The sequence below is a fragment of the Tyto alba genome, unplaced genomic scaffold (genome assembly GCF_018691265.1).
Source record: "Tyto alba isolate M040663 unplaced genomic scaffold, T.alba_DEE_v4.0 Super-Scaffold_13, whole genome shotgun sequence".
Taxonomy (NCBI): Eukaryota; Metazoa; Chordata; class Aves; order Strigiformes; family Tytonidae; genus Tyto; species Tyto alba.
Genome location: NW_024881275.1, coordinates 34,604,975 through 34,626,579, shown reverse-complemented (window position 1 = coordinate 34,626,579; position 21,605 = coordinate 34,604,975).

Sequence of the window (21,605 nt, the reverse complement as noted above, 5' to 3'; positions counted from 1 at the left end):
GAAAAAGTACTTGAATTAACTTATGGGAAAAAATCATTGAAAACTCAAGCTAAAACAAAACAAAATCACCCCAGAATCAGGAAAGTCTCGAGCTGCAAACTGCTCAGATCTGGGAGAGCATGCAATGCTTACGCTTTTCCCCAGGCATCTGCTGTAGGGCTGCTTTCAGGGACAGGGTCAGACAGACCTTTTGGTCTTCTTCCTATGGCTGCAGAGTAGAAGACTGTGTGTGAAGAAAAGATACTTGTGAACAGAACATTTTCTGGCCTATCAGCCTATGACTTCATGAGACCCAGTGACTGATGGAAAAAGTTGGACCTGAAATAAAACTCAAACCGTGAAACTGACTAATTTATGAGCACATTTCTCAGTTGACTTTGATGGTATCTTCTTTTGTGCTTGATGATAAGATCAAGGAAGGCAGAATTATTTGTTGTCACTTCCACTGCAGTGCACTAAGGTCTGTCCTCCCACCCCTCATTGGTCTGGTATCAAATAATCAACCATAGGACATTACTTTGTACATCTCCTGATCCAGGCCTACAACAAGACAGAGATATAGCAGAACAACCAATAGGTCATTCAGTGGATGAGAGAGCAGCAATGAGATTTCATTTTCTTATAGCAAAATTAGGCTTGTGCTGTGTGTAGATGGAGTTCTAGACAGCATCGTCATCAAACTTTGCACTGTTGAGCTGGTATCTTTGGATACAGACCCGAGTGTCTCTTTTCATTTCTATGCCTATGGAGATATTTATTTTCTTTATGGTTTATATGATTACTCGTAGGTTTTATCTGTGGTGCCAGAACCTCTGAAAAAGAGACCCCTTTTCCTTGTAAACCAATCCTGCCTTTTACCAGCAGAGTACTTATGTAAAAGAACTTGAAGGAAAACTTGACCATTAAAGTGCTTCTTGGAAATTATTTCAGTTTTGTCAGGTTTTTGGTGAAATTCACGTAGAAAATAAGGAATAGATACTTTCAAAAGTGAATCAAATGGATTGTGGCATATCTAAAAATACGTTGTTTGAGCCTGTTTGTTTTTTCTTGTGGGTAAATGTCTTGAAAGTCATCAGAAGCCATTACTGACTAAACTGAAGACACAAAGCTTTATTACTTAAGATGTCACAGAATCACCAAATCACAGAATCACAGAATGGTTGAGTTTGGAAGGGACCTCTGGAGCTAATCTGGTCCAACTCTGTTACTCAAGCATGACGGCCTAGAACAGTTTGTCCAGGACCATGTCAGAATGGGTTTTGAATACCTCCAAGGATTGAGACTCTACAACTCCCCTGAGCAACCTGTGCCAGTACTCAGCCACAAAAGAGTTTCCTGGTGTTCAGGAGAAACTCCCCACCATGTTTCAGTCTGTGCCCACTGCCTTTGGTTCTGTCACTGGGCTGCACTGAAAGGAGCCTGGTTCTGTCCTCTCTACCCTCTCCCTGCAGGTATTTATATGCATTAATAAGATCCCCCTTGAACCTGCTCTTCTCCAGGCTGAACAGTCCCAGATATGCTCCAGGCCCTTAGCCATCCTTGTGGCCCTTCGTTGGAAAATATAATGTCAAACACGCAGTAAAAATTTTATGTGAGATGACACATGGAACCTGTAAAGCAGATTATGGAAATATAAGCATATAAAAATGAAGCTCTTGTTCTTGAAAGGCTACAGAAATTTACATATGTAAATGCATATGTGTGCAAGCACTTAACATGAGCATAATGGAAAAAAATACCTCTTAGACTGAGTTAATTGCAAGGTTTTATGAATCTGCAAATTAATAGATGATTAAACATATGATTTAAACTCAAACCCATACGTTAGAATAAAAACACTTTGCTGATCTGTAATCAGACTACTCAACTGCTTACATATACAGCTTTAAATTTTGATTAATTTTGTGTGAAAGAACTAATGAACTGAGAACTAGTAAGTTTGCTTCATACTGAAACTAACCATAGCGAATTATAAATTGTAGTCTAGGATATTGGAACATAAGTGTAGCAGAAGAATACAAGTTTTTTTCATCTGTAATATCACTAATTCTTATGAAACTTATATAAATCCCATATTGTTTAGTTTCTTGTTAATTATTGCATTAGTAACACATTAACATGATGTAAATTCAATAATAGAAGAATATGACTTTTTTTGAAAACTAATAGCCTTTAAATACATGAAGTTTTTATCTATCCTGATCTGCTAACACGGAATTCTTGGACAGAAAGTAAGTGCATCAGTTCCCTTAGTATTATTTTTAGTAGCACAAAATGGAGATTTTCCAGTTTTGCATAAATGAACTATGGAAAGTTTACAGAAGTACTATTAAGTTTTCTGCTTAGTGAGTTTGTAAGTGCTGATATCTTCTGGTCACTGTTCCACATGTTTTGAACATTGGATCCTGGGATCATATAATGAATTTAATCTGAAGCAAACTAGTTTGAAAGTAGACTTGGAGTTTGGTTTAAGTGATGTGATTGTCATTGTGCAAAACTTCCACATCATTATGCATTTTGTCCTTTGACTTTTTGCTTGAAGGTGTGCAGAGATTGTGGACTTCACCTGACCTTCATCGCGTGCCTGTTTAGTTGAGATTTTATTTGTTTTGATTTGTGTATATTTTCTCCTGTGTTACTGAATAAGCCACCTTTAAAATTTGAATAGTCAACTTTATTGCTTACTTTCACAAAAAAATGAATATCTTATTTGGGTTTGGCGTTGTGTTTTCTGCCCTTACTGTGTAAGGAAGCTGTGAGTAACAAAGTAAAAAGAAAAAAGCCTTGACAGGCTTGAGAAGTCGGCCCTTGCAAACCTCATGAAATTCAACAAGGCCAAGTGCAAGGTCCTGAACGTGGGTTGAGGTAATCCCAAACAGAGATACGGGCTGGGCAATGAGTGGATTGAGAGCAGCCCTGCGGAGAAGGACTTGGGGATATTAGTGGATGGAAAACTCACTATGAGCCAACAATGTGCACTCACAGCCCAGAAAGCCAACCATATCCTGGGCTGCATCAAGCAAAGCATAGCCAGCAGGTCGAGGGAGGTGATTCTCCTCCTTTACTCTGCTCTCACATGATCCCACTTGGAGTACAGTGTCCAGCTGTGCAGTCCCCAGCGTAGGAAAGATGAAGACCTCTTGGACTGAGTCAGGAGGAGGGCCATGATGATGATCATGGGTCTGGAGCACCTCCCCTGTGAGGACAGACTGAGACAGTTGGGGTTGATCAGCCTAGAAAAGAGAAGGCTCTGGGGAGACCCTACAGCAGTCTTCCAGACTGAAAGGGTGCCACAGGAAAGATGGGGAGGGACTCTTTATCAGGGAGTGTAGTGATTGGATGAGAGGTAATGGTTTTAAACTGAAAAGGGGTTGATTTAGATTAGATAGAAGGAAGAAATTCTTTACTGTGAGGCTGGTGAGACACTGGAACAAGTTGCTCAGAGAAGTTGTCCCATCCCTGGAGGTGTTCAAGGCCAGGTTGGATGAGGCTTTGAGCAACTTGATCTAGAGAAAGGTGTCCCTGCCCTTGGCAGGGGGCATTGGAACTAGATGATTTTAAGGTCCCTTAAAATCATCTTATGATCCTGTGATTCTATCCAATGCCTTTTACCATCATTTCAGGAGTAAGTGCAAATGCTCGGTTTTATACCTTTAAAGTATTCTTGATGGCAAATAATGACAAAGCAAGCTTGAAGCATACTTCAGAGACTAGTGACTAAGATAATTCTAAACAGTACAGATAATCTTAAAAGCTAAGGAAAACAAAACTATATACAAGAAAATGAGATGATAATGGTGAACAAAAAATAAGATATTGAGGTTATTTAAAGTATCTGTTAATATTCCCCATATGATTAATAGAAAGTAAATAGGGTATGTAGCCAAATAATATTATAGACACTTAATGATTATGGACTGCTTTGGGGGAAGATGCAGGTGTTAATCTCTGTTGAAAACAAGGTCATTAAAAGATAAAATATCTGCTGGATGGGGGTGACAGTACTAGAGAACATATGGCTATGAGAAATTGTATCTTCCATGTGCACATTCTGGGCCAGAGGCAACAATATTAAGAGTAGAAACTAGGCAATGCTGCTGATCTTAACATTAAGTGGTTTGGTGTGTAAGAGAGGTAGAGATTCCTAACAAATACTGTTGATGGGAACAGTTCACAAAAGGAGTTTTAACTGAAGTTTCAAAAGCCCCAAACCTGTGGGTAAAATCAGTATTATTAGTTTCTATATGGCAGGAAATAATAAGTTACGGAAGAAAAATGAACTTGTTCCAAGAAGATACTTCTTTTTTTTTTTTTTTTTTTTTTTTTTTTTTTCACTCACGGAATGGCAACAGCTTGAGGAATTCACATAAGATCGAAATTGCTCATGCAAAGACTCAAGGATTATTTTGGAAGGAACCAAAGATAGATGGCTCTCAGAAAAGAAAGTGAAGTGATTAAATAGATGCTCATCACAAGTGTTTATGACATCACTATGTGTACTGAAGTGCCACTTGTGTCAGTGCAATATAACAGCTATGTTCCATCACTGCAGGCCACTAAACCACCACGTGACCAAGAAATAATGTGGTTAAGAATTAGAATTTGTGTAGGCTGGGGGCTCCTGTGGTTGAAGCATGATATATTTCTTGGTGTGGTTCAAACAGATCAATAAGCATTTCGTTTATGAGTTTGTACTGACCTTGAATTCAACCAGTGCCGCAGAAAAAGCCTGGTAAGGCTATCTCTGTCATCTTGCTTGTTTCTGAAATGCTTTCAGAAATTTCTGAAGAGAAATCAAAACTGTGGTAGTGTCGTGGTTTAGGCCTGATTGGCAGCCAACCACGATGCAGCAGCTCTCTCTCCCTTCCCCTCTGGCAATGAGAGGGGACGGAGAGCCAGGCTTGGGGTTCAAGATGGGGATGGGGAAAAAAATCCCCATTTTATGATCATGAGCAAAAGGCAGACTCGTTAGGGGAAGAAAAAAACCCATACATTTATTACAGACACTAACAACACATAACAGAGTAGGACAGTGAGAAGCATTGCCACATCTTGAGAACACCTTCCCCCCACCCCTCCCTTCTTCCCGGGCTCAGCTCTGCTCCCGATATCTGTACCTCCTCCCCCAGTGGCGCAGGGGCAGGGAATGGGGGGTGCAATCAGTGCTGGCACTTCCTTCATCTTCGGTGAGGGGAGTGTCTGAAACTTGTTCCCCCTGCTCCATCGTGGTCCCCCTCTCACAGGAGACAGTCCTCCACAAACTTTCTCTGACTTGAATTCCTCCCATGGGCCACAGCGTTCCCCACACTGCTCCATCATGGGTCACTAACTTTCTCCAACTGGAGTCCCTCCCATGGCTGCAGCCCTTCCTGAGCTGCTCTGGTGTGGGACTCCCCCGCATGCTGCAATCCTCCCAGCATTGAATTACAGCAGCGGGGCTACCTTTTCCCATAAGACCCCGGCCTTCTTCGGGCACAGAACCTTGATCATCTGAGCAGGAGCAACAGGCCATAAATCAATGTCTGCTCCACCGTAGATCTCCATGGGTGGCAGGGGGGGCCGCCCTGCCATCTCACCACAGGATACAGGGGGGTCTCTGCTCCGGCACACCTCCCCCCTCCTTTCTTCCTCCGTTCCTCCACTGACCTTGGTGTTCACACAGCTGCAGCAACTCCTCCTCACAAGTCCCCCTGCACATCACCATGTCCCTTCTTAAATACGTTATTGCAGAGGCGCAGCCGATTGGCTCAATTTCCCAAACAGAAGTGGAACTGACGTGGAGCTGGGGGAGCTTCGAGAAGCTTCTCACAGGGGGCCGCCCTGATAGCCCCCTCCCCTGATACCAAAAAACTCCACCACTCACTCAACCCAGGACAGGTAGTTTCAAAAAGAAGGGAGACATTGAATGGATTATAAAGACAAATCTAAAGTTTGAATGACAAATTCTGGCCCAGTTATTTTAAAGGAAATCATGCTTTCTGGAAAAAAACTGGGTTCTGATGGAAAAAATTTCAGGAAAACTTTAGATAGTGATGATTTCCATGCCAAAGAGGTAATTCCAGAAAGGTGGGAGAGGAAGGAGGCAAAAGCAACAAGAGAGCAAAGTTGAAAGATTGAGTGGGACTTATCACTGTGACACTGTGACTTGGTGTTCTTTACATTTCTTTTGAAGCCTGTTTTAAGACACTTTCTACAGTAACTAATACTGTTCAGTTTAAGAAAACTAATAATTTAAAAAAGAAGGAAATATTGTAATGGTGTTCATAATGGAGCTCTGAGCTCTTCAAAAGAACTTTGTAAATTACTTTGTATCCTAATATAATGGAAGGAAGGGTGACCTGAGGGGGGTTGAGTGGAAATGGTGATTATCTCTCTCCATATGCTCAACTATTTGCTGTCAGGAAGATTGTCTATTCAATTTTTTTTTTCTTCTTTTTTCTTACAGTCCTTCATATATCGCAACACTTGACCGGAAAGAGTTGTATATATTTAGAAAAAAAAATATTTTAACAGTGTTAAATAGTGAATACATGTAAACTTATTTACATCATAAGTAGCATAGCTTAAATGTTTGCTTAAGAAAGTATTTTAAAAATGTACAACACACTGTTCTAAGTTTACAACAGTTCAAATTTCACTGATAAGTACTTGTAGATAATCAGCTGTATTTTCTATGGTATTTTGAGATACAGAGTACAGCTTTATTAGTATTTGTTAAACTTATTTATTTTTCCTGGCACCGGAATATCATTGAACATGAAAAAATAAATTAATTTTCTCAACCTCCCCCAACAAAATAACAAGAAACCCTGACCTTCCCTTGTCTTTTCCACAGGAACCAGTAAAATGTTATTGACATATTTGGCAGTACTGAAGAGGAACAAAGCCCAGATTATGTCAGTCTTTCAGTGATACACAAAAAGATGTCTAATTTTTCTAAGATGGAAAGTAATTCAGGATCATGTAGTGTTTAACACTGTTTCTGTTTTTGTTGTATCCGGAGAATCTGTAGAGAGTTGGGGATTTCCTGAAATTCTCTTCTAAACCGTCAAGCAAAGCCTTTAGGACTTCCAAGTGATAGAATCATTGACTACTAGAGTGAGAAGTCTATTTCCTGAAAAAACAATGCATCTTTGAAAAGTGATTTCTGGCTGTAATTTCATTGTTTTTAAATGAATTGTGATGACATAATTGGCTGCAGAATGAAACACAAATTTGACCCCTTTAACATCAACTATAAAGCAGACATTGAGTAACACAGCCAGCTGCAATCAGCTTTGCACACAGAACTGTGTGAATACTAGTTTGTAGGTCTAAAATAGATGAGTATTTTGATGTAAATATTCACACTGGAGAAGTTAAAAACTTTTAGCCTTTAATCCATAGCACTTTTTATGCAGTATGATTTAAATTAAAAATCACATATTGGATCATTTTGAACATGCATCAAATATTTTATTGTTTTTCCAGCCTGTAAAATGATATAATATCCACACCGAGATTTTACATTTATACGTTGATAATGTTCATTTCTGTGGAAGAGAAACAAATCTTGGGTTCCTGGTGAACCAAATACACTACATATGCCTAGAGGTCAGTTGGCTGAAAATTATTTGAATTACAGGATCTCTTTGCATGGGAAACAGAAGTTCTGTCACAGAATACTAATAAGCAGTCTTAAAAATACAATGATGAGCATTGTCTGAAGGAAACAAAGGAACTCAATGAGTGATTGAACTTAACATCAAGGACGGCATGTGAACATCTTACCTCAGCTTTCTACTAAGGTGATGTGTTGTGCTGTGGCCCTTTTGAACCCCTCCTATCTCTGAGTAGTTAAACAAGAACAATGGCAAAAAATATCTTTGGTAGGTTCCAAGTTACTGGGAGGCATTGTATGTTTTTCCAGATGCTGTGACCATAGCACATGTGGTCACAGCATAGCAAGTGTACATTTGTTGGCGTCATGTAGAATTACAGAACAGAGATGGGAGCAGGAATGGTGAATACTTCCCAACAAACTTTTCACAGTTGATTTTTTTCTGGTTTTGCCTTGTGGACATTAGAATAAGGAGAATTTTATTTTTTACTTTAAAATGATTAAACCTGTTTTAAACACTAGAATACAAGCCGTTAATTTTGGGGGAAAATTTCTAACATAGTTTTAGAAAAAAATGACTTATTTTTGTTTTTTCTGTTACGACAGATTCAGAACTGAGATCATTTTATCTTAAAATACCTTCACTTCAGAATAAAGTTTTAGTACATCATATTAGGTTTGATGACATGTGGGGGACTCTGAGTCAACTTGTTACCTCTTGAAGTACTTAAATTTGTAAAGGAAACTTAACCATGGCAGTGGAAAGATATTCTTTCAAGATTCTTCTGGGATGGTTTTCTTTCTCTGTTACCAAGTATGTAAGACAACACTGCTCAAAATTGATATAAGATTTCTAATTCAGCAGTGAATTAAGTAGAATTTAACCTTTCTGCACTAGAATTTAAAATTTTCCATGATTTTTCTTAAACTTACTGGTTATTGGATAGATTTTAATAATTCTAGGTTTCCTAACAGGGAGTATCAAGAAGATTCTATAATTTTTCAAATAGCAGAGCAATTAGTTGAGGAATATGATTAATCCAAACAAAAATAATGTGAGCTTTCAGTAAAAGATTATATGTAAAGAATTAACAGACTTTAAAGAGAACTAGTTATTGCTCAAACTGGGAATCTAAAATGAAGAGGTTAAAAGGTTACCACAGGAATCTTCCAGTGTTGCTGAAATAAAACCTGATTTTCTTTTGTTATTAGATGTTTTATTGTTTTTATTGTAAAAGAGATAACACAAACAATATACCTTGCCCTGTGATTATAGTCCCTCCTTCTCAGTGCTTGACCAGAAGATTTTTATGCAACTTGGAAATCACTGTTTTCTGCCTGATACAGAGGTATACAAACACAAGCAGATGCTGCATACATGTAGCTGGTTAATTATTTAAACATCTGGCAGTGTTTCTTAACTGATATTGTATATGATATTGAAGAATACAAATACTTTTTACTGTGACTGTGCTGATAAGGTATTAGCTGAAAGCATCCATTCTGTAGAATATTCCCATATAAGCCATTCTAGATGGCTAGCAAATCACACTTACCTTTTATCTGTATCTGGTAGGGAGTACAAAGTTTTAAATAAAGGAAGACTTGTGTTCTTTAAAGAAGACTAGTTTTTTCATGGTTGGATTCTGAAAAGGCTTTTGGGAGATTAAAAGGCCAAAAACTGCTTAACAGGGAAATAAAAGATTCCTGTCTCTTACTTCTTCAATCTGACAAAACTTGGGGACTATGCAGAGTTTTCTGAGTACTGGTGTTGGTCTAATAGTTAACAAGATTTAAGTTGTACTCCATATGTAAGCACATACTAAATGTTGCTAAATCTCTGCAATTGTTATTGTATGACATTACACTACGAAAGCCTGTATGGTATTTTAGAGGTAGCTAGTTTGAGGTGGTCTGTATTAAATACAGTGTCAAGAGAAATGCTGCTCTGTATTTTAGGCCTGCTATTTCCTCTAGATATAGGATATTAGCTTCTAGTACTGAGTCATGAGAAAGAACGTTAGCATTGTGAAAGCTGTGGTGGGAAAACCAGAACAGATCAGAATGGAAATCCAGTGCAATGCCAGCATAAGTATGGCATTTTATTGTGTCAGAACACAGTCCAATTTATCAAGCCAGAACACAAGTTCTGTTCCTCAGAAGAAAAAATGAAACCTCTGCTATAATTATGGATTTTAAATTTCTTTCATTCACTCAATTCTTATTTTTGAGGTGAGGGGGATATTTTAAACCCTACAGAGGGGAGAACTGTATTTATGCCCTTTCAACTTTTACTTTTCATTTTATCTGGTTATGGAACTTCCCTTTCTATAAATTCCAGAAACTCCAGTCTGTAGTTCAGAGGTAACCTTTTTTTCTCCCGGACATCTGATGCAGAGTTTTCTCAGTACTTCTAAGGTGCTTTAATATGAGTTGAATATATTATGTGATGGGAGCATAACCCTTACTCCCCCTTTCTCTTACTCCCTTATCTCATATGAGTTTTCATCAGTTTTTGCACAATACTGTTGAGTTATGTCCAATAAAATATTTTGGCATAAACTAACATACATTGTGGCCATTAGTACATGTGTACATTAGTACATTTTAATATATTTACCAGAAGAGTTCTACCACATATTCCTTTTTAATTAGATCTAATGTTGTGGGATATTTAAAGTTAAAATGCACAACTCTACTTTGGGTAATGAAATAAGCAAAAAAGCCTATGCTGAGCACATGAGAATAAATACAACAAACATTGAAAAAACTAATAAAATGTGATACTATAAAATAGTACAATAATTATAATAAAAGCGTAAAATAGTGTAAAAGGAAACAAAGGCAACTGCTAGTATCAGCATCACTGGAAGCTCTTCCTCCTCATTAGGGGAAAAAATTAACCTATTTTATTTTTACTTTTGAACTTGTTTATTCATGGAGCATGGGGTTAGAATATAATTACAATAAACTGATGAAAAAAAATCATGCTCCGATGGAGAAATAACTAATTTTATTGAAAAGTTTATCTAAGCTCTTTTCTTGGAAGGAGTTTTACTTAAATTTGAACATGGAAATGCTCTATCACTGGTGCCATCAAATCAAACTGTAGACCTTTTAAAAAAAGAAGTGCTGCATTTACAATCAACAGCCTAATTTTAAATCTGGAAATATCTCGTGTCCATTCAGCACCAATTGTTCAGCAACAGTTCAGTGCCACTATAACTTCCCTCTTGAAAAGACTTCTGAAGCATAATCTGTTTGTCAGGTGTGATCTACTCAATACGAACTGAGTTGAACAATAACTGGATTGTAGTCAAACATTTGAAAGAATTAACTATATCTAATGAGACTGGATAACTCTCAAGGATAAATAATTTACAAACCATCTAATAAAATAGACACTGGATTAAAAGAAGCCTTCCAAATCTTTATATTTCACTTTAAACTACTACTTGAAGCTTTCAAAACTCTCAAATATTCTTTCTGGAAAATACAAGCAGTGAAATAATGGCCACTATTTAATTGCTAGCACTAGTACAAAGTATTGAACTATGGTTCACAATTGGAATCAACTTTATTAGGTTACGTGATAAAAGTTTCTCTGCATGCCCCCAAAGGAAAACAGAGAAACAATGTCAATATTATTTGAGAGACCAATAATACCCTGCACCAGCTAACCCCAGGCCAATCCCAGGGGCCATCATCCTATCAAAGGCCCATCTCCACAAGCCCAGCAAAGCACAGGATTACACATTTGCAGATGGGAGCTCAAGTTACAGACTCCTGAGGAACGGACACCTTGTGTGGGTCCTTCCAAAGCTGATCCATGAGACCTTCATCCCCCATGTCCAGATGTGGAACCCACCAAGATGATTCATCAGGAGCAGCCCTCTCAGTTGCCTTTTGGTCTAAGAGTGGTTGCTGTTGAGGGATGTGACACATGGTATGAAGGGGAAGAGCATTCCAGGATTGTACCAGACTTACTATGGGATATTTAGGGGATGATTTGAAAGTGGAAAAAGAGAGGGAGCTCGGTGATTTGGGGAAGAAGTGTGGGAAAATAGAGGGGTAAGGAGATAAAAAGGGCCAGTCATCTGTGATCTATATGGTTGTCTGGCCTTCCCCCATGCCTGACCAGCACAGTCTGTCCTATCTTTTTATTAAATTCCTTTTACACTCTTTCCTAGGTAAGGGACTCTATTCAGTGTGTGTGTAATGCCAGTAACTGAAGTCAGACCAGGGACGGGAGAGCCATGTGTCAGGGAGTGGAGTCAGTGTGGGTATGTGAGTGAGTGAGTGTGTGATGGCCAACAAAGATCAAGCTGGACCAGCTGGTGAGGAGGTGAAGGGACCTAGGAGCAAGGGGTAAGCGGGTCTCTTAACAGCCAGACCTGACTGTGCGAGTGCCTTTGTGTCTCTAAGGGTCAGAGCACATGGGGGTCTTCTGTGGACCAGGGGAGTCCTGGCCAATCTTCTCTATATGTCCATGTGTGAATGTCCCCATGTCTGTCTGTCTGTAAGTCCAGGTGCTGGCAACTAGGGAGTCTGACATCCAGGGGCAGCTACTGGGCAGACTGTCTGATCTGTGTTGTAAATGAGGATGTCTAGCACAAGTCACTTGTACACAGCATAAAAATGAATGCACTGTTAATAGGCATACTTCTCATTTTTAGCAGCTAATTTAAATTAAAATGCTAACTCTACAGTTTTTTGTGGGTTTTTTTTTTGTTTGTTTGTTTTGTTTTGTTTTGTTTTGTTTTGTTTTGTTTTGTTTTGTTTTGTTTTTTTGCCAGCAGCATTTAATTCATAAGTTTTTACCAAAGTATTTTATTTCCTTGTTTTGAGCTTTGGGGATATTTGGCTTTGAACTTGTAAATACAAGTTCATTGCTTAAAATTAAAACTGGGTTTAGTTCTATAAACTTCAGCAGAATTGCTGATCTGGAATAATCTTCCAAACAAGCAGTTTTAGACTTAGTGGTTGCTTGGTAGCCAGCTGTTCAGTGTTCAGATGTACTGAATCCCCTTAAGGGAATTACTCCAAAACTGCAAGTGCCTGTAAGAGTTGCTGACTTGGGTTTCTAGGTGTAGCTTTACAGATGTAGTACTATAGGAAGGAATGAATTTGGTTCTTTTCTTGACCTACCTGTTACTGGTTTTATACTCGGTGTCTCTGAAAAGCTCAGCTACACTTATTTGTTCCTCTCAGTTCATAGTCCTTCCCAAACTATTTCTTTCACAGTGCTGGCTTCTGGCTGGACCAATTCTCAGTCTGTCCTCACCATTTTAAGACATCTCTGTTCCTACTACTGCTGACCCTAATTTCTCTCACCTCCTTCATTCTCATTTTTAACATACTGTTAATTCTTGTCTACTCCATTCATTTTTGCTATCAAACAATGATTTTCAATCTCCTATATGTTCAAATCAACCAATTTCCATTTCAGGGGTGATGAGGTGCCAGTAGAAAACATGCTTGGAAGGCACTGTGTTGAGAAGAGTTTCCTTGGTTCACCTCAGACTTGGTTTGGAGTAGCAGGATAAATCCTGCTTTCTTTCTGGCCTGGAAGACATTAAATACTATGGGGAGACTTCATCTGTAGTTTGTATCAGAATTGAAAAGGAGGAGAATACATTCAGTCATACTACAGTTTTCGCTAAATCTGAGCTAAATTCCACCAAGTCTTCACTGAACACCAGAATTTTTTCCCAATTTTTGCCAGATTTAAGGACATTTCAGTGACAAAAAAGGGGAGCTCCTGACAAGCAACCTCTGAGGAATTTTAAGATCCTCCTCCAATGTTGTTAGACCAATAAAGGGAAATATCAGAGGTTTGGCTCTCACAGTACAACTTTTGAACTATTTTTTAGAATTGGGCTTTTTACTTGTTTTGTCATTTCTGTTTTTCTTTCTCAATTTTTTAAATGTGGGGTTTTTTTTGTTTTTTGTTTTTTTTTGGTGGTGATTGTAAATGAGCTTCTGAGGAAGTGTAGTGAGACTCCTCAGTGAAACACTGAAGGAAGCATGTGAACAAGAAGGTGATTTTGGACTTAAGAAATGTGAGTAATATTTGATTTTTCTTCCTTTTTCTAAGTGAATGATGATTTATAGAGTTCAGGAAACTCTTTGTTTGTTTTCGAAAGGCATTAACTTATTCATGTTGCACACTTTTATCTACAGGCTGGTACTTCAAAGCAGAATCATTGGACAGCAGTTCAAGTGCTATTTGAACCAAGACGGATTCACATTTCTGTTCTGTTGAAAGCTGAGCTCTTTGTGAGTTCTGAAATTCTTCTTTAGCATAGCACACATGGAGTTAGGCTGGTAGTTACTAGTTCTCATTAATAATGAAAGACAAAGTGTTCATTGTCAATGTACTATACTAAATGAACTGATTTGTATATGTCCTGGGTTTGAGTAAATGGTGGGGTTTTTCTGGTAGCAGGGGAGGGAGCTACAGCAGTGGACCCCTTTGAGAAGCTTCTTAAAGCTCCCCCAGCTCCAAGTGAACACCACCTCTGCACCAAAACTGAGCCAATTAGCTGCACCTCTGTGATAACATATTTAAGAATGAACCTGGGAGGAGGAGTTGGAGTCATGAGGAGGTGTTGTGGCAGCTGCATGAACACCAAGGTCAGTGGAGGAACGGAGGAAGAAAGGAGGGGGGAGGTGTGCCAGAGCAGAGATCCCCCTGTATCCTGTGGTGAGACAGCACGGTGGCCCCACCACCACCCATGAAGATCTACAGTGGAACAGACACTGGTTTATGGTCTGTGAGGTGTTTCACATCACTGAGCAAGGTGAGCGTGCCTGAGGAAGGCTGGGATCTTGTGGGAAAAGGTAGACCCTGCTGTTGTAGTTCAGCACTGGGAGGATTGCAGCATGCGGGGGTGTCCCACGCCAGAGCAGCTCAGGAAGGGCTGCAGCCGTGGGAGGGACTCTAGTCAGGGAAAGTTGGTGTCCCACTCCAGAGCAGTGTAAGGAAATGCTGTGGCCCGTGGGAAGGACCAAAGTTGGAGAGAGTTTGTGGAGGACTGTCTCCTGTGAGAGGGGGACCATAATGGAGCAGGGGGTAGACGTTCCAGAAGCTCCCCCCACTGAAGATGAAGGAAGTGGCAGCACTGACTGCACCCCCCATTCCCTGCCCCTGCGCCACTGGGGGAGAAGGTACAGATATCGGGAGCAGAACTGAGCCCAGAAAGAAGGGAGTGGTGGGGGGAATGTGTTCTCAAGATGTGGCAATGCTTCTCACTGTCCTACTCTGTTAAGTGTTGTTGTTAGTATCTGTAATAAATCTGTGTTCTTTTTTTCTTTCACTAACGAGTCTGCCTTTTGCCTGTGACCATAATGGGTGATTTTTCCCTCTCAGTCCTATCTTAAATCCCAAGCCTTGGCTTATTTGTCCCTTCTAATCTCTGAGAGGGAAGGAGGAGTGAGCAGCTGTGTGGTTCTCAGTTGCCCTCTGAGCTCAAACCGCCTCATAGTTATTAATTCTCATTAATAATAAAAGACAAAGTGTTCATTGTCGATGCACTAGACTAAAATATTTGCTTTGTATATCTCTTCCGGCAACCGAACTCACCACTGCTCTATGGAAAGTTGCCTTAAGCTCATTTGTAGTAAATGTATTTGTCACTATGTAGCTTAAAATAGGTTAGCTTTATTTTATCAAAAAAAGAAAAAAAAATATAATGTATTTAAGAGTAAATGGCTTGATGCTCACTGCCATTAAAAAAACAGATCACCGGTGATTAGTCTAATGTGTTTCCTTAGTTCAAACTGATTTAGTAATGTATAGACCAATACTTGTCCAGTCTTATTTCTACAGATGGCAACTTCACACCTCCCCTAGGCTGCCCTAGAAGCTTAGAGTACTGACAATTGTAAGTTTGTTGTTTATAGGGTATTTAGTATAATGTTTGTTCCATCATCATTGGCTGATGAGAATAATTGGTTGCCTTTCATTATAGAACATTCCTTCAGGCACTTATAGTTACTGCATCTTCCACTGTCACCGTCTGTGGATTTAAGGTTCTCATTCTTATATTTTCCAAAATGTTTACACTGTTTCTTACTTTCCTTTGAATACTCCAAATTTCTTATTTTTGCCTGAACATTTGGCAATAAGAAATGAACTGCCTGCAGTTGAATTCAATGCTCTAGCTGAGGTTTAACGAGTTCAAAATACAAGCATTAGCTTGTTTGTTTATTAGACAATTTTAGAACTGTACAGCACTGTAGGATTTGACATTTTTGCAGTAGTGTATACATACTAATTTATTTTTAATCCATTAATATTGCTCCATACAGTACTGTAATGCTACCAACTAGCTTGTATACACCAACTTATTTGCTTTTGGTTCTCTTTTCCTAGCTAAATTGTTTTACTTATCTTTATCACATTTTATATTATTGCTCTTGTTGAAGTTCTACATTTTAGTGTCTTCCAGTACTGACTTCTACAGGGTTTGCTGTCTTTCCCAACTTTAAATCTTATTTCTCAGGAACATCATTAACATTATTCTACGATCTACCCATTGGTAATGAAAATAGTGAAGTGTGTTGATAGCTGGACATTTCATTCTCATGACACAACTCTGCCCCTATCACCACATTTGTTTCTTAGTTAATCATAAAATATTTATTCGTCAAAAGTATTTTTCAGTTACCTTAACTTAAATCCCTCTCTTGTTAAATATGCTGATTATCTCACACTTAATATTTCGTGCAACTTTCTCATAGCTATGTCCTTTGGATGTTTATCAAGATTACAGTGCTTATTCTCTATGGGCATGGGGTGGCTCTCCATACAGACTTTGAAGTGAGTTGTCCAAAATATAAAAATATACTGACTGATTTCACAGATGTCTGAAATACTATAATTTCCTCTTACTTTAATCTTTTAATCTATAGTTATATAATGCTATTGGTATGTATACCTTCTTCTCTGGCCCAATTTCTTCTTTTATTGTGTAATTTATGTGCAAAAATGTGTTAAGATTTACTTTCACACTTAAAGTGTAATTTATAATGTTGAATTGCTCAAAATTCAAAGTACAAAATTCCTCTAAACTGTTTCCACTTGTGCAAAGATAAAACAAAAAGATAAGTCTTGCAAAAAAGAGCAAAAGTTCAAATATAAAAGGTGTTAGATCCAGGGATACAATAAAATTATATTAGTAATTAAGAAAAGCACTATTTTTAATAGGTGGGGAGCCTAATGTTTATCAGGTTGATTATAAGCAAGGAGCTGTAGGTTTCAGTTTGACAGAAAGTAATATGGGAATGTTATGAAACAGATCTATTGTGATTTTACGGTTTGTCATAAACTGGGGAGGACCTCCCCATGATGTAGGAGAAAGGAACAGGGTTTTTGCTGTGATATTTGAGAGCTGAAGTCAAAACCAGGCAGCTGTCAAGAAAAAAATATGCTAAAGAAAAGTCAGATTGAATATTCAAAGTTTCTGAGATTTTCAGTGTGAATTTGGAAGCCTAGCTTCAAAACTAGACCATGGTTCATTGATTTTTTTTTCTGAGGCTGTTTCTGTCTGACCATGTGTCACCCTTAGCCTTCCAGGGAAACTCACCTGCTAAATGGAAAATGCTCGATTGGAGTGAAACTATGACAGTGCCAGTACTCTTAAAGATTAATCCTATGGTATTTCTCCAAGATGCTTGTTGCTTTGCAGATTTTTTTTTTTACCCTCCATAGTTAGCTTTGCTGTCTGACAGTGATTCCCCAAAGAAGTAAAGCCCCAGCCATACAATACTCACATATAAAGTCCTGTGAATGTGGAGACAGGAGGTGTGATATTTTTATTTTTTCAGACCATGTCTGATTCTCCTGGTAATTGGAGCAGAATTCAATTTCTTTGCATCTGTTTCTTTAGATACACTGGGAGGTGGGGTCTGCCATAATCCTTTGAAGAGTTACAACTTCTGATGATATTAGATAAATGGTACTTAAATATCAAAACATGGGAAATATTGTAAAATTTTAAATTATGTAGGCTCTATTCTTTCTATTCCTACAAGTAACAGTCCGCCCTAGGCTAAGTCAGTTTGCTAATGGATCAGCTACTGTCAGTGCTAGCTCTACCATCTCTTCAAATCGGAAATCATGCAGCCAATAGGAAAAAAAGGACTTTAATGATCCTCTCTCCTTCTCATTATGTATGACAACTTAAATGACCAGTTTGAAACTTGTGTATAATGTTGAAGAACTTACTTAGGCTGGTTGTAGCACCACTGTGAATCTTTTTCTTGTGCTGCAATTGTTTGTTTTCTGACTTAGAAAATGTAGTACTTATTAGTTCATTAGCATTTTTTTAAACAAGTATACCAAAGCTAAGTAAGTAATGGGAAAAAAAATGTTAATGGCCTAAAATTTTGATAGGTTTTGGCCTGGCCAAAATGTAAGGTCCTATTTACCCTTTTGGTTTTTGCTGCAAATATTTGGCCTGAAGAGACTTCTGTTTATATGAATATTGAGGAATTACTATTCTTCAGAAGGATATTCATGTACATATAAAACCAATTATATTTTTGGGGGAATATGCTGTTCATGCTGAAATGATCTTCCTCCTGTTTTACAAAGGCTTTCTTCAGTCAATTAATTGGCAAGCAGAAACAATATCATGTGATTTAGTCACACAACACAAATAACAAATAAAAAATAGTCAAATAAATACAGCAACCAAAGTGTATAGTTTGCAGTAGACCCTTGGGCTGATATATTCACATAAAGTATTTATGGTGAAATAATGAATACACTCAGAAAATAGGCGGTTCACAGATTATTTGACAGAAGAAAAACCCCTGAGTTCTTTAAGTAATTTTTTGCCATATATATTTTATCATGGCAAAAAGAAATAAAAGGGTTCCATAGGGAATGTAATCACATTTATCTAGACAATCTGGTGGAGAAAACCCAAGGAATGGCCATTGATATAAATCATGTAGTCCTTATACTTTTCTTCTTCACAGGTTCTGATGTAGTCAGGTCATAAGAATACACAGATTCTGATGTCTCTTATGCACAGGGAATGATTTTTGCTGAGTGTTTATAATATGTCTAGAAGTACAGGTTATTCCTGAAACAACTTGATACAGTTTCAGTACTAATAAGTAGTAATGGTACATTTCCAAATCCATACATAACCATCCCAGCTTTTTATTCATGTTCAGTGTGACATGAAGAATAAGTTACAGACAGATAATCAGAAAAATGGCAAGTTATTTACATTTTTATTCTAGTCCAGGATGTAAATGTGAGAGAAATTAAACAAAAGAAAAACAGATTTTATTTTTCACTCTTTAATTAATCTCCTATCCCCTAAACACAACATCTGGGCTTCCCACTTGAAAAGATCATATTTATAAGAGCTGATGGCTGAAATAAGCAGTGAGAGATTAATGACTCTTTCACTACTGAAAACGGTTTTTAGTTAAATAGATAACTAAAATACAATTCAGGACACTTAGAGCCTGACACTTAGATAAGAAGTTACAGGAAGCAAAGACTTTCATAGGAATGATGCATATTTTATGTGTTTGTTACCTGATTTTTTCAAGATTCTGAAAGGTTTTTTGCACCATTTTTTTTTTTTTTTTTGGTGTGTGTGAAGCAGATTCCTGCTCAATTTGAAATGGAAATAAAATGTATTCTGTTTTAATATCAAAATTTTGTCCCCAAATATTGTGCAAGTTTTCATCTGTTTCCTAGCATGAATTGTTAGCTAAGTCAGCAGGTGTTAAAATATCTTTTTCCCACATGAGGGCATCAGAGTTGTTCCAACACGATAAGTGGAAGACACATTATGCTATCTAGATTCCTATTTTCAGAACATTGTACCCATAAAGGTACACATAGTTATCCTTTACAATTATCTCCACTTTTATAGTAAAAAAGAAGTATTTAGGTATTACTAAATGACTCCTGGTTGATTGTAAGATGGCAGTAAGACCTCCTTGGGTCAAATTCTATTGACAGAACTCACAGGAATGGATCATGAGTATAATAATTAGACTGTAAGCTACTGTTTGACTTACGTGAGATGCAATAATAAGAACAATTTGTAACCAGAATATGGATCTCATAAAATAATTACATATGTAAGTGCCTGTAATTTACTGTTTAGATCTCACAACTACGTAGGTGGTGGCAGTCGAGGGGTCCAAAACCAGACAGTGTGCCTTTTTGTTGCTTTACTCCTGTCGGCTGTCTCACTGAAGGTGTGGGAAGTTAGCTATACCTTAGTGGGGGAATAATGGAGGAGAGAGGGGAATGGCTCTGATTTCAGGGGGTTTTTTAGAGTAAATACTTATTTATAACTACTAATAGCAATGACTGTTTCTGTGCACACATAGAACATTACCTGCTGTGGGAATGCTAGAAAATAATTTCAAAGGGCCAGATGCATTGCATCCTTGTGAGAGTGTGATAACCTTTCTCTATTGTTCATCTCAACTCTATATCACAATCCCAGTTTTCATGGTTCTCTTAGCTTTTAAAATTCTCATATGCCTGTTCCATTTAATCTTGCTGACTTCCTATCCAGTACAGCAAGTTTTTTAATTGATCAAGCGGCTCCTCCTTGCTATAACTTATTCTTTATTCTTTTTTCAGTTTAGTGTTGTTAGCAGTGGTGGTTATATATGTGCTCTAAACAAAATTAATTATTATTCAGACATTTGATCTAGTTGATGTTCATCATCAGGACCGTGTTTTAATTCTATTTTTTTTTTTTGAAAAATTGAAATGTGTCTTATGCTGCTTTTAAAATCATATAGCTTGATATCTATTAATAAACAGGTAAATATGATCCAGAAGTTCCCTTCCAGATGAGTGTGTCTTCTCATAGAAAGTTAGTGCATTATCGAATCTTTTTAAAATACTTATTCTTTTGCATCTTAAAATTGTTTAATAAACTATGACTAAGCAAGATGAAGATTATTAGCTTAGGCTACACTTCTCAGACATAATATAAGTAATCTCTTTCATGATATTTGGGATCAGCAAATAACTGGAACAGAATGTCTGCCCAGATGAAGTTTGGCTCCGGATATGTGTATCCTGTGGGTTTGGACCTGTTCAGATCTCAAAGTTGAGCTAATTTCTAATTTAAGTTGTCAGAAAATTTATAAAATTGTATATGAATTAAAGTACCATATTGTTAATTAATTGTATTTTGCTATAGAAACAAATAATAGAAACTCTGCTTAAAACCCAGGTGTGTTAGTTCTGTGCTAGAATAAATCAAAGAAAATGAAATAAATTATATTGTTCATTTCCTCTATTGGCTTTAGGGTACTAGTTTATAAGAAAACATAGTTGTGCTGAAAAAATATGCACTCACCGGAAGATAGCATTTTCATCTTAAAGATCTATATGTATAAGAAATTCTTCTGAGATGCACAGTACTTACAAAAAAAAAAAAAAAGAGGCAAAGATTTTAATCAGAAGTGATGTGTGCCAACAGTGAAAATTGACAAATAGTTTGACAGAGCCTTTCTTTTACCCAAGGTTTCTTTCATTTTCTTCTGCAACCCCTTCATAGCTTTAACATTTCCAGTCTATTGTATAGATAAGCCTTATTTGTAAGTGTCCTTGAGGCTGTGTGTGGGTGTGGAGAGTATTTGTTTGGGTAGATAATTATGAATCAAAGCTCAATGATGAGAAAAGTTTGAGTAGATTCCCAGTGTATTCTCTCTGCTCTCAGTGAGAGGAATTGGTTTTATTTATTTTTTTTTTTACTGATTCTTCAATCAGAATCAACAGATAATATGTGACAAACTCAGTAAAATTAAGGGAGAATGTATAATAGCTCCTTAGATAGCACAGCTGGCAGCTCCCACTGACACACTTACAAATCCCCTCCAGTTCTCACTGAGGCAGACATCTATTGATTTCTTTGTTTTCCACCTTCACAAGTCATAGATTTCCCTGTCTATCTCCAAGGAACGAATATAGTCAAACTAATTATAGACTTAATTTGAAAAA